We start from the raw sequence: 10,943 nt of genomic DNA on the forward strand, positions 1-10,943 counted from the left end.
AACTGAGCAAATCTTCTAGACCAAAGCTTTGAATTCCAAGAGTAGAACGTCCATCCGTCCTCCCCGACTTTTTCTCCTCATTTCAAAGGGATTAAAACCACCATCCCAGAGGCGGAGGTCTCCTTAAATTGTTTGAAAACTTGGGTCTCTTTTTGTTAAGCGATATTAACAGTTTTGTGTTCTGTTTCATTTTTGTTTTTTTTTTAAAAATTGTCTCTTCCCCACCCACCCCCACCCCACCCTGACCCTAACCGTGGACTTCCAAGTAGGGCTGAAAATTTGGGTACCTCCGATCTCCACGGACGCTACCGCCTCCAAATCTCTACCCGCCCTTTCTCAAAATCCTCTGATCTTCTGAGCATGCCCTTTCGTGGCTAGCGGCTTTAGCCTTCTTTTTTTTTTTTTAGATGAGTTGGGCCTCAACATGTCCTTTTTTTAAAAAAAAGTACTTTTCAAAACTCTTGCACAGGGCTGCAGGGGAGGAGGGAGGGAGGTAAGGAGTCATCGAGTCACAATACTGTGTGTGCGAGAGAGTGAGAGAGAGAGAGAGAGAGCTTTCACTGTGCAGAAGTTCATCTAGTCAAACCCAATTTCGTCAGAATTTGGAGTGAAATTGGTGGGGCTTCGCTAAGAGCAATAACACTCGCTGCAGGCAACGTTGAACATGGAGGTGGGGGAATGAAAGAAGGCTCCTGGCATTGCTGGAAGCCAACCTTCGATTCTGCTATTCTTCCTCCTCTTCACTGCGTCGGTAGATAGATCTGTTTAACATTCTCTTACCTTTAGAGAATAACTTCCTTCCGCGCGAGCTGTTCTTAATTTTATTTTCTAGACTACCTCTGTTCTGCTGAGTAGAAATAATCTGGCTCCCTTTTGCCGAGCCGATACTCCGACCGTGGGAATGGCGAGTAAATAAATACTAAAGAATATAGATATTATATATTTTTAACAGGGCTACATTTGTGTTACCGGGGCCGGGGTGGGGCCGGGACGTAAAACAGAAGCTAAACGACGCTATATTTTTCTTGTTAGAAAAAATTAAATAAATAGATCCTCTGTTTCCAGTTCCCTTCACTCCCAGACCTTGGAAATCGTTCGCATTTCTGACACCCCCTGGTCCACGCGCACGGTTGGTGCTGCAGCATTTGTAGCAAATGCGTTCCTGAAAATTTCACTACTTCTGGGCAGGTTTCTCTGACTCGTCGAAGAATCTCTAAAACTATGCAATTATTTTTCCGCTCCATTGCTGCTGGAGTGGGACCGAGAGATGCAAAGTGTACTTAAAAACATGTTTCTTTGTTTTAAGACCTGACATGGATGGTTTTCTCAGTCCTCGGCGGCTCCTTCATGTGGGTGGGGCGCACGATGCAACCTGGCGACAGAGAATGGCGCTGAATCTCCGCCCGGCCTGGATCCATCCTTCCATTTGTTATCTGCATTTGGAGAAGGGTGTAAATGGGGCAGAGGTGCCGGGCCTGAGGGGACTTCTTGCTGTCTTGCATAAAAACAGAAGTAGGAGGGTGTGCCTAGGACTGGCGGAAGCAGATGAAGGATTGAGTTAGGGCACTTCTCCTGAGGAGGGAGGGAGGGAGAACTCTGCACGTTCTGCAGATAGATACAAGAGGTCGTTTTGATGCTCGGTCAACACTGACTAGCACCTTTTGTGGAGGGCGGGTGACTTGGGAGGAAAGCGCTACCTGGAAATGTTGACCTCGAAATGCTGAAGAAAGAGGACCCAAAACCGTTCTTGAGAGCTCAAATGAATGAGCTAACACTGATACCCTTGTGGGGTTTAAGGGTAGATCCATAATGCAGACAGCGGCTAAATGTATTTTATCGCCTAGTTGGAAGTAGCCATTTTTGCCAATAGCATATACTCTGTGTGTGTGTGTGAGAGAGAGAGAGAGGGAGGGAGTTTCTTCAAAAAATCAACAACTTTAAATATATTTTTTCTTGAAGCCAGCAGAAAAAACGGTTGCGTCTGTTGTGAATTCCCCTAACCCCCACCCCGACCCGGAAATGCTGGGTGCTTTGGGATCGTCCCATTGGTTGTTCTCTGGCAAGAGTTCTTACCCATGGCTGTATTGGTTTTACCACTCCCAATGAGTGGGGTCCTCTATAATGGTTCGTCAAGAAATGTGTATGTATTTTGGAAGTGAGCACAAGAGAAATGCAGGGTCTGATATTCCCCTAACACACACTCACACCCATCCAGCTGTCTTTTTAATATGGTTCTCCTTTTCCGTATGCCAGAGTTTCACAAGACCAGAGTTTAATGATCTTCTGTTACCCCAAACCTCCATTAATTTCCCCCCAACTCTTCAGCGATACCTGGGGGAGGGGATGGAGGAATTGCTTTGTGTGCGTTCCCCCCCCCCCCCCCTTTCCTAACTGACATCTAATTTTAAGAGTTCGTTACAATCTCTCTCTGGTCTCTCTTTTTTTAAAATAAATAAATAAATATTAGTATTAGTATTACTGCAATTAGGTTATATAGATTGTAGCTTTTTTAAAAAATCAAGGGGGAAAAATGGACTTAAACAATTTAAGTAAAAAAAAGAGTATTTTTTCTATAAACGCCAGAGTTTCACTAAAGATCCCTGATTCCAAAGCTTTTACGCCTTAATTGTCATAATGAATTCTAGTTAACTCTTTCATACAGGTTGAGTTTGAATCAATGTTGGTATTGAATAGCTTATTTTTCCCTTTTCTTTTTGGTTTGCTTCCTTCAATTTTTCTGATGCTTTAGTTTCCTTTATGGTGAAACACCCTGTCTTTTCCTTTTCCTTAAAAAAGGGAATATTAAGCATACAAATTTTATTTATTAAAATGACACCAACTCCCACCCACCCACTTTTTATTAATTGCCTATGCAGCTGAAAACTGAATGCAGTGGAAATGTTTTATGTTACCTCTTTATATCTCTAATTTTTTTTTGACTGGGGCAGGGGTGAATCAGGAGTCTGGATTTCCAAGCACCTTTTTTAACTATTAGAAGTGAACACTAAATAAGCTTTTGTTTTGTTTTTGAATAGAAAAGCGGTAGAATTGGGGGAGAAAGAGAACGGTGTTGCAATCCCCTCTGGTAGAAGGGAATGGTTGTGGTGCACCTCAGCGACGAATTTCCCAAAGGGCAAAAATGGAGGCTGATGCGTCCTCCCACCCTCACGTAGATTGCAATGAACCGTCATGCTCAACATAACTTTCCCCCCCTTCATTTTAATGCACAATAATACGTTTTGCACAGCAAAAAGAGAGAAAAGGCCTCCTCAGACAACCGTTTCACCTTCATTTCCTCTCCGTGTGCGCATCGATTCTAAGACATTTCTGCCTCTCATTTCTTTCATACTACTTTCAAGGAGGAAAAAGAATTACAAGTCCAGGGTATAACTTTAACCAGCTTTTTAGAGTCTCCATAGAAAGGGTTTTTTTTCTTTTCTTTTATGGGTTCTCCCACCCGCCCTGCTAGTTGTCCAAGAAGTGACCTGAATTAATTATCCGATTGTTGTTGACAATAAAAACTATTTTTTAAAAAAACCAACTTTATTTAAACATCTCGGTGTGGGCAAGTTTTATTTGTTTGCTGTGCTTCTGAAATGTCTTCGCTGCGACACTAGAGGTCACTTGTTAACCAGACGTCTTGAATCGTCTATTTTTGACGTGCCACGAACCAGCTAAGTGTCTCCGAGGGTGGGGGAAGCAGCTTTATTTGGGAACGTGGTGGCCTGAATGTGGGTCCTCCCCGGGAAAAGGGTTTGGTGCATTCGGACATTGGGCACAGAAGGGAAAGGGTCCTGGGAGAGCCACCCTTTCCAGCTGGCGGGCACTCTGGATTCTTTGCATTGGCCAGGTCCGGAGTGAATCCTGGGCCTCCTGCCCTTGCATGGTCAACTGATGATCAAGACCTCTGGCTTTGTTGCATTCCCAGCACCTCACACTTGAGCGAACACACATTCCTGCTCTAGATGCGGCTTGCACCTGCTCAAACCTAGCTGTGACAAGCCATGGTCAACGTTGAGGTGCAGGCCTTCCCTCTGACAGTCCACACGGCCAGGCCCCAAGCGCGGGCAGCTGTGCTGACCCATGTCCACAGACCAGTTATCCGCCAGGATGGAGCAAATTCCGGAAAGCAAATGGCTCTTAACTGCCTATTCAAAGCTATGCCGCCTCCAAAGGCTTTGCATTACAACCAGGAGCGAGATGTTGTTACTGGTAACGGTGGCTTCCTCTCAGCTACCCCGAGAATTGCAGCTAAGCTCAGAGGAAACAGTGAGGGGGGGTGGCAGCAGATGTCCTCTGTGTCCGTGCGAAGTCCCCACAATGTTAAATCTATTCTGGCTGGTTTTTCTATGGGATGCTTTTAAAACACCCACCCACACACCTCCCTCCCTTCTATTTCTAAAGGGAGATTGCATTTACTGAAGTGAGCATCCTATATTTTTGGAAAAGGCCCGAGCTCCCCACAAAAACCCTAGCAAAGCTGTGTAGTTCTTTGTGCTTAAAGAGAAGAGATGGGAGCAGCACAGCTCAAATCATCCCCCCCCCCCCACACACACACCAGCCATCTGCTGCTGTGCTACTTTGGAAATAGGACAGAGGTTTCCCCCCTCCCCAAAATAAATCCTTGAGTTCTCATTCAAAATAGGTGCGCTTGAAGCAGCTGTTCAGATCCCAGTCTTATATGATGAATTCAAGTCCCGCCCCACTTTTCTTGCTACAGCAGCCTCCGTCTGCCTGGTATCCTGCAGATGTTTTAGGTTCTAAAACATCTGGAGGGTTCCAGGTTGGGGGAGGTTGTGCTGTGGAAATGGAAATAACTTTTCATTCACAGGAACGCTGGAAGCTGGCTTGTGCCAGGGCCAGACTGCATCTACATCAGTTTGTGTTTTTTATTTGTAAGGCAGGAGAAAATTCCTTTACTTGCTTGAGGCAGCTTTTGGAGGGATTGGAGAAGGAACACCTAAGCTCCCTCAAAGCAGCTGGGATGAACAAGCCGGGCCAAACCCCATCTGGCTAAGCTCCATTGAAACCAAAGGAATGTCGGTCGCAACTTTGGTGAAGCCCTCCAGCTTCCAAGGGGAGACTTTTGGGACGGCCCTAGAGTTGGGGCGGTGGACCCAACTTTAGGAGGAATTTAATTGGACCCAACTTGAAATGCCACCCCGAGTCCTCAGGTGGTACCCATGACTGTTCCCCTGTTTTGTGTCAGATACACACAGGCTCTTGTCGACGGTGCAGAGGCTTCGTGTGAGCTCAAATCCCCTCCTGGAATGTGTTTTCCAGGTCAGAGATGAGTACTGGAACATGTGAAGTCATCTTAAAAGCAAAATGTTCAGAGCCTTGGAATTCCATTAACAGCAAGGCGAGGCGTTCTCGCAAGGGGTGGCGACAGGCTTTCTTTACGTGGTTTTCTTTTTAATTGTTGCCAAATAGATTCCCCTCAGCCCTAATCAGATATATACATTGATGGTGCTATATAAATAAATAATAATAATAATAATATATGGACAACCCTCAGAGTTTTGCATAAGTTCCCAGTTGCAAAGTTGCACCTCTAGACTGGATATGTGGGAACACAGTCCAAACGGAAGGGGGAAAGTTCCAGTTTCTCATCGAAATCCCGATTCTTGTTTGCGTCAGCCTCTTTTCTCTCTCCCTTCTTGCGTCTTAGAGAAGAGACCAACGGACAAAAGCGACCTTCAGGTATCTGCCTGGGACACAAAAACAGGCTCCCGCGGTCCCGGCTTCTGTGTCGCTTTCCTTGGCTTTGAGCACCTTCGGCTGGCGTTTGGTTACACAGGAAGGAACATTTTGTTGTGTTAATATTGAATGGGCCTCCTGCGTGCGAAACGGCTCCTCTCTCCAGTGAGGCCTCTGATTTTTGTAGGGTAAGAGAAACCTGGACGGTTCTTGTTCTGTTCCTTCTTGGCGTTTGCAAATGAGAGAGCTTGAAGTGCAATCATTATTGCTGCGATGTTCCTTCTCCAACCAGTGGCTCTCTCGGTGTGTTGGACTACAATTCCAACCCTGGCCAACATTGCCAATGGTGGGAGATCATGGGAATTGTAGGCCCAAACGTCTGGATGGCCACAAGTTGCCCAACCCTGGTGTAGATGCTGCCAGTGGCTGGAGGGCAACCGCTTCATATTGGATGCTTTGGTTTCTAACCACTCCCTTTTTCCTCCTTTCACTTCCTGCCATGAATTTCCCCCAAGCAAGCCTCTTCCTTGCTGTTGCAGAATACGTGAAGCTTCTTAACCTCCTATGGGTCACTAAAACCAATTACGCTGCCTTAATCCTGTAAAGCCGGGAGATTTCTTCCTTTCCGGCCTGACCCAGGTGTTGAGATGTGATCCGCCTTTTGTGCTTAATTCCCAGACTCCAAAGTTGTGCCTGGAAACAGCGCCCTCTTAGCTAGAACCCATGTAAGTTGGTGTCCCCATACGCTTTCTGCATATGCCCAGAGGCGCCTTTGTCTCTTCTAACTTCCTGTGTTTCGTACGAGCTCTGGCACTGAAAACACAGGCCAGGGTGGGTGGTGCAGAGGGCACTGTTTGCCCCGACGGCACCAACTGAAATGGAAATTCTGCACGTATTTTAACATCTGGCCAAAACAACTCATGTTCAAATCCAAATTCTTGGATTGCAAAAGGCGGTGATTCTGAGGTGTGCTTCTCATCAAAAAGGGAACCCTTAAATCTTTATTTGATCAAGTTTCTGAAGTTCATACTTAATGTTATTATTGCCTTTACACCCACCCACCCCCACCCACACCCTACCTTCCACAGGACCCAGAACTGGGCGAGTTCTTCAGGGCTGGTTTGTTTTTAAAGACAGAAACGTATTGCTCTGTTTTATTTATGTAGCACCATCAGTGTTATGTGGGTTTTTGCAAACTAAAATAAGGCTCCCAAAGGACAAGTCTGTGCTCTGGGGAGCTACTTATAGTCTCAATTCAGACGGGAGGTAAGACAGACACACAACAGCCTTGAATATCTGGAAACAAATTAGCCTCGGCGAATCCTATAAACACAGAACTTAGTGGCCCGGCTTCTGGGTGAGACCGTCGCTGATCTCACCTAGCGTTCTGCTTCAGGAATGGCTAGCCAGATGTCCCCTTGGGAAACCACAAACGGGGTTTTAAAAAGCCAGTCTCCTCCCACCACCCACCTGTGGCTACACATGTCTGTCCTCAGCACCTGGTGCTCAGAGATACACAGCCCCTGAGGTTCCACTCAGTTATTATTACTACCCATTGATTCAGACTTCAAACATGTTCCCGTTCTTCGAATTAAAATGCACTTGGGAGCTGTTCTCTTGGATCTCTGCTTCTCCCTTCTTTTGTGGAGGGTGTGTGTGTGATTGTGTGTTCCTTCCCAAGCTGAAATTCTATTGCCCTTTAAAGATCTTCTGTTTTCCAGTCTGGCTTCAAGCGGGCGACTTTGTTGAGCACTGGGCCAGAGCCACACACACCCAGAACTCTCTGTACCAGAGAGCTTCCTGCTGTTTCAAACAGATGGTGTCTTGATGTTTTATGGGAGCCAAGCCTGGGGTTTCCTTGGGCTAAGATGTGATCTCTCACTCTCTCTCTCTCTCTCTCTCTCTCTCTCTCTCTCTCTCTCTCTCTCTCTCTCTCTCTGCTGGACTGAGTCAACCAGCTCTGCTGGTTGCTGAAGAAGCGAATGTCGACCCAAAAGCTCCGTTTTCTCACGCCTAACCATTCTTCGTACCACATGGACCTGGAAGTCTTAAACCGGCTGAGAGCGCAAAGCAGGACTTGCTAACAGTGCCTTTGCAGGGAGGCACGTCCGCCTGAGGAGGGCTACTGCCCTCATGTCTTGCTGGGGGGCTTCCTGGACCCACCTGGCCAGCCACCAGGCAAAGCTGCTGGGCTTGTGGAGCCGCTGGCCGGCTCCAGGGCTCTGCGGTGATCTTATGTTCAGGATGGAGCTACTCCATGCGCCGCTGTGCTAGTGGAACAGAACTTCTCCTTGGCCCAAGGACTTGGGGGACGTCCAGTTGCCCATTCCTAGTAGAAATACTTCCTTGGTCTGAACAACAAAGAACCTTGTAGCACCGTAAAGGCAAACAAATGGTTGTGTTCATCTTTAAGGGGCCACAGGACTCATTGTTAGTTTTGCTGCCCCAAATGAACACGGCGACCCCTCTGGAAATGCCTTGGTTTGCCTTCCGTTTTGCTGCAACTTGGCAGCCAGATCTGCAGCCTACATTTTTGCGCCTGAGCCCCTGAGGGAGCTCCTCTTCCTCCTCCTCCCTGCCTCTGCCATAACACCCCACGCAGGGCGTGTTTTGTTTCACCCACTCGTGATAAGCTGTTTCAAGGCGTGCGTTGTGGCCTCTAAAAAGGACTCTCCTGCTAGACAGAAGATGTCCCGAGGCATCGAGACTGGAGAAGCAAAAAAATAAAATAAAAGTGCATAGCAAGCAAACTCTTTTTCGTTTTGAGCTGAATTTGTCCTCCAAGCTATGAGAGAATATATGAAAGAGAGGCAGAAGAGGAAGGCAGGTGGTTTAGCCAGACGGAGCTTGCTTGCTTGCTTGCTTGTTTGAGTGTCAGGCAATCTGGAAACGGGGAGTTCATAGGCATTTGAATATCTCCTACATGAGGCACAGGAGATAAAGGATTTTCTGAAACCAGCTTCCTGGCTTAACAGCTGTGCCCTCTTTAAAGAGGATAATATAAGAATTCTAGGGAGGACTGAAAGATGTTTTGCTTGCTACTGCTTTTGTGTGCACCAAACCGGCCTCTCTAGTAGTTTTTTTTGATTGCAGAAAAAGGGGAAGAGCTGATGGCAAGAGAGACGTATTGGATAGGTATGATAGGTAAGAGCACTTAGTAACAGGAGAGTACTCTGCACATGCTCAGATGCAGCCCTTGTATTATGACTTCACGCCTTGCCAAGGGGAACCCCAGCTCTGAATAAACCCTTCTCCTTCTCCTTCTCCTCTGATTGTGCCTTTGAAAGATGCAATACAGGCAGAAATTAACCTAGTGCTGCTGCTTTCCTCTGCATCCCCTGTGTTAGTAACACCTTTACATTTGTAGCTTTATTCAACCTTTTTTTTAGCTGATACTGTGCATTGCGGAGACTTAAAAAGATTCATAAAACTGTTCTTGGCGTTGTGAAATCTCAAGCACTTAACTTGATCCATACATGGTGGCATTGACTCCATATTGATTTTTCTGGGGGTCAGATTTTAAGAAATATTGCAGAAACAACAGGTACCAACAATTTACTAAACTGGCATTACACACATTCAACTCCAAGAATTCCTTGAGTGGCAAACAATACAGCTTAAATTATGATATAAACAACAACAACAATAGGACTAAAGACAATGAGGATTACCAAATAGAGCAGTCTACATCTCAGAGGCTCAAAGCTAAAAGATCTGAGGTCAATCTGGAAAACATCTACTCCAGGTTTTCGTAGAGAAGCATTGGACGAAAGCCAGTTCAACTAGTTTATACCTTGCTAAGAGCTCTACAGATATTTCCTTAATTGCTCAATGTTGGCAAGGGTGAAAGCAGTTGTATCAACTATGGCTGAATAAAACCATCAGCTCTTTGAAATGAATGTACATCACTAAGTGCAGGGAATGGAAAAAACAAACAGCTCTGTTTGTATTAGGGATGGTTGAGAATTTTTTACTTTCTGTTGGAAAAAAACCCAGGGAAGCAGCATTTTGAGCTATATTGATCTCATGCTTTGGTGGTCGTAGAGAATGGAAGTGGTTTAAAGGGTCTACATCCATTTAAAGAAAGCATTATTTTATGTCTTTTTTAAAAAATATGTGGTTAGGGTCATGACATTCTCTTGGTATGTATCTTTTCATAATTAAGCAAGAGGTTTTCTGAGCTTGGGCAGACTTTCTCCAGACAAGGGAAAATGCCTCTTTGCACTTTTATTATCCTCTGGCTCTATAAGCAGAGATTAGGTTTAACAGGCAAGTGACCACAGTTCAGCGTGCACTCCTCTCCTCTTAATCCTTGTGCTTTCCCTTCTTTCATATGATGAAACCCTCGAGGCAGGGAGTGGCAAATTCACTGAGCCTTCTCAGCTCAGAGGTGGGAGGAGGAGGAGGAGAAGCAGAGAGTGCTGGAACCTTAGACTGGTCCTGAAAAATGGATTTCATTTACAAGCATGCCAGTTGAGCAGGAGCAAATTGTCTTTAGGGTAGTAGCAGATCTGCCCAGCCTTCCTAAAAAAAACCTCACTCAGATGCTTTCTGACTCACTACATTCTAGAATCATAGAATAGTTGAGCTGGAAGGCCATCGAATCCAAGCCCCCCTCCCACTCAATGCAGGAATCCACTCGAAAACATCCCTGACAGATGGTTGTCCAGCTGCCTCTTGAAGCCCTCAAGTGTGGGAGAGCCCACGACCTCCCTAGGTAACTAGTTCCATTGTCGTACTGCTCTAACAGTCAGGAAGTTTTTCCTGATGTTCAGCCGGAATCTGGCTTCCTGTCAATTGAGCCCGTTATTCCGTTTCCAACACTCTGGGAGGATCGAGAAGAGATCCTGGCCCTCCTCTGTGTGACAACCTTTCATGGATTTGAAGAGTGCCATCATGTCTCCCCTCAGTCTTCTCTTCTCCAGGCTAAACCTGCCCAGTTCTTTCAGTCTCTCTTCATAGGGCTTTGTTTCCAGACCCCTGATCATCCTGGTTGCCCTCCTCTGAACACGCTCCAGCTTGTCTGCGTCCTTCTTGAAGTGTTCTAACCTCAACAGGCAGTTCCTCTCCAGCCCCCACCAAAGAGGGCACCATGTATCTTGTCAATAGCTAGTAGGCAACCAGTCATCAATGGTCATCTTCTAGCTATCACTGATTTATCAAGGAATCCACTTGACTTTGGATGTGCATGACCACGTTAAATTATAAAACGTGTAGAAGAGAAAGCGCACTGAGACCGCTGC

The 10,943-nt window shown here is 46.1% G+C and overlaps 1 protein-coding gene across 1 annotated transcript in view; it reads left to right on the forward strand.

Annotated features, from left to right (window-relative positions):
* Window positions 1-10,943, forward strand: part of LOC134412293 (serine/threonine-protein phosphatase 2A 56 kDa regulatory subunit beta isoform) — a 328,596-nt gene that overhangs the window by 236,942 nt on the left and 80,711 nt on the right. The gene's annotated exons all lie outside the window — the stretch shown is intronic.

The sequence above is a fragment of the Elgaria multicarinata genome, chromosome 21 (genome assembly GCF_023053635.1).
Source record: "Elgaria multicarinata webbii isolate HBS135686 ecotype San Diego chromosome 21, rElgMul1.1.pri, whole genome shotgun sequence".
Taxonomy (NCBI): Eukaryota; Metazoa; Chordata; class Lepidosauria; order Squamata; family Anguidae; genus Elgaria; species Elgaria multicarinata.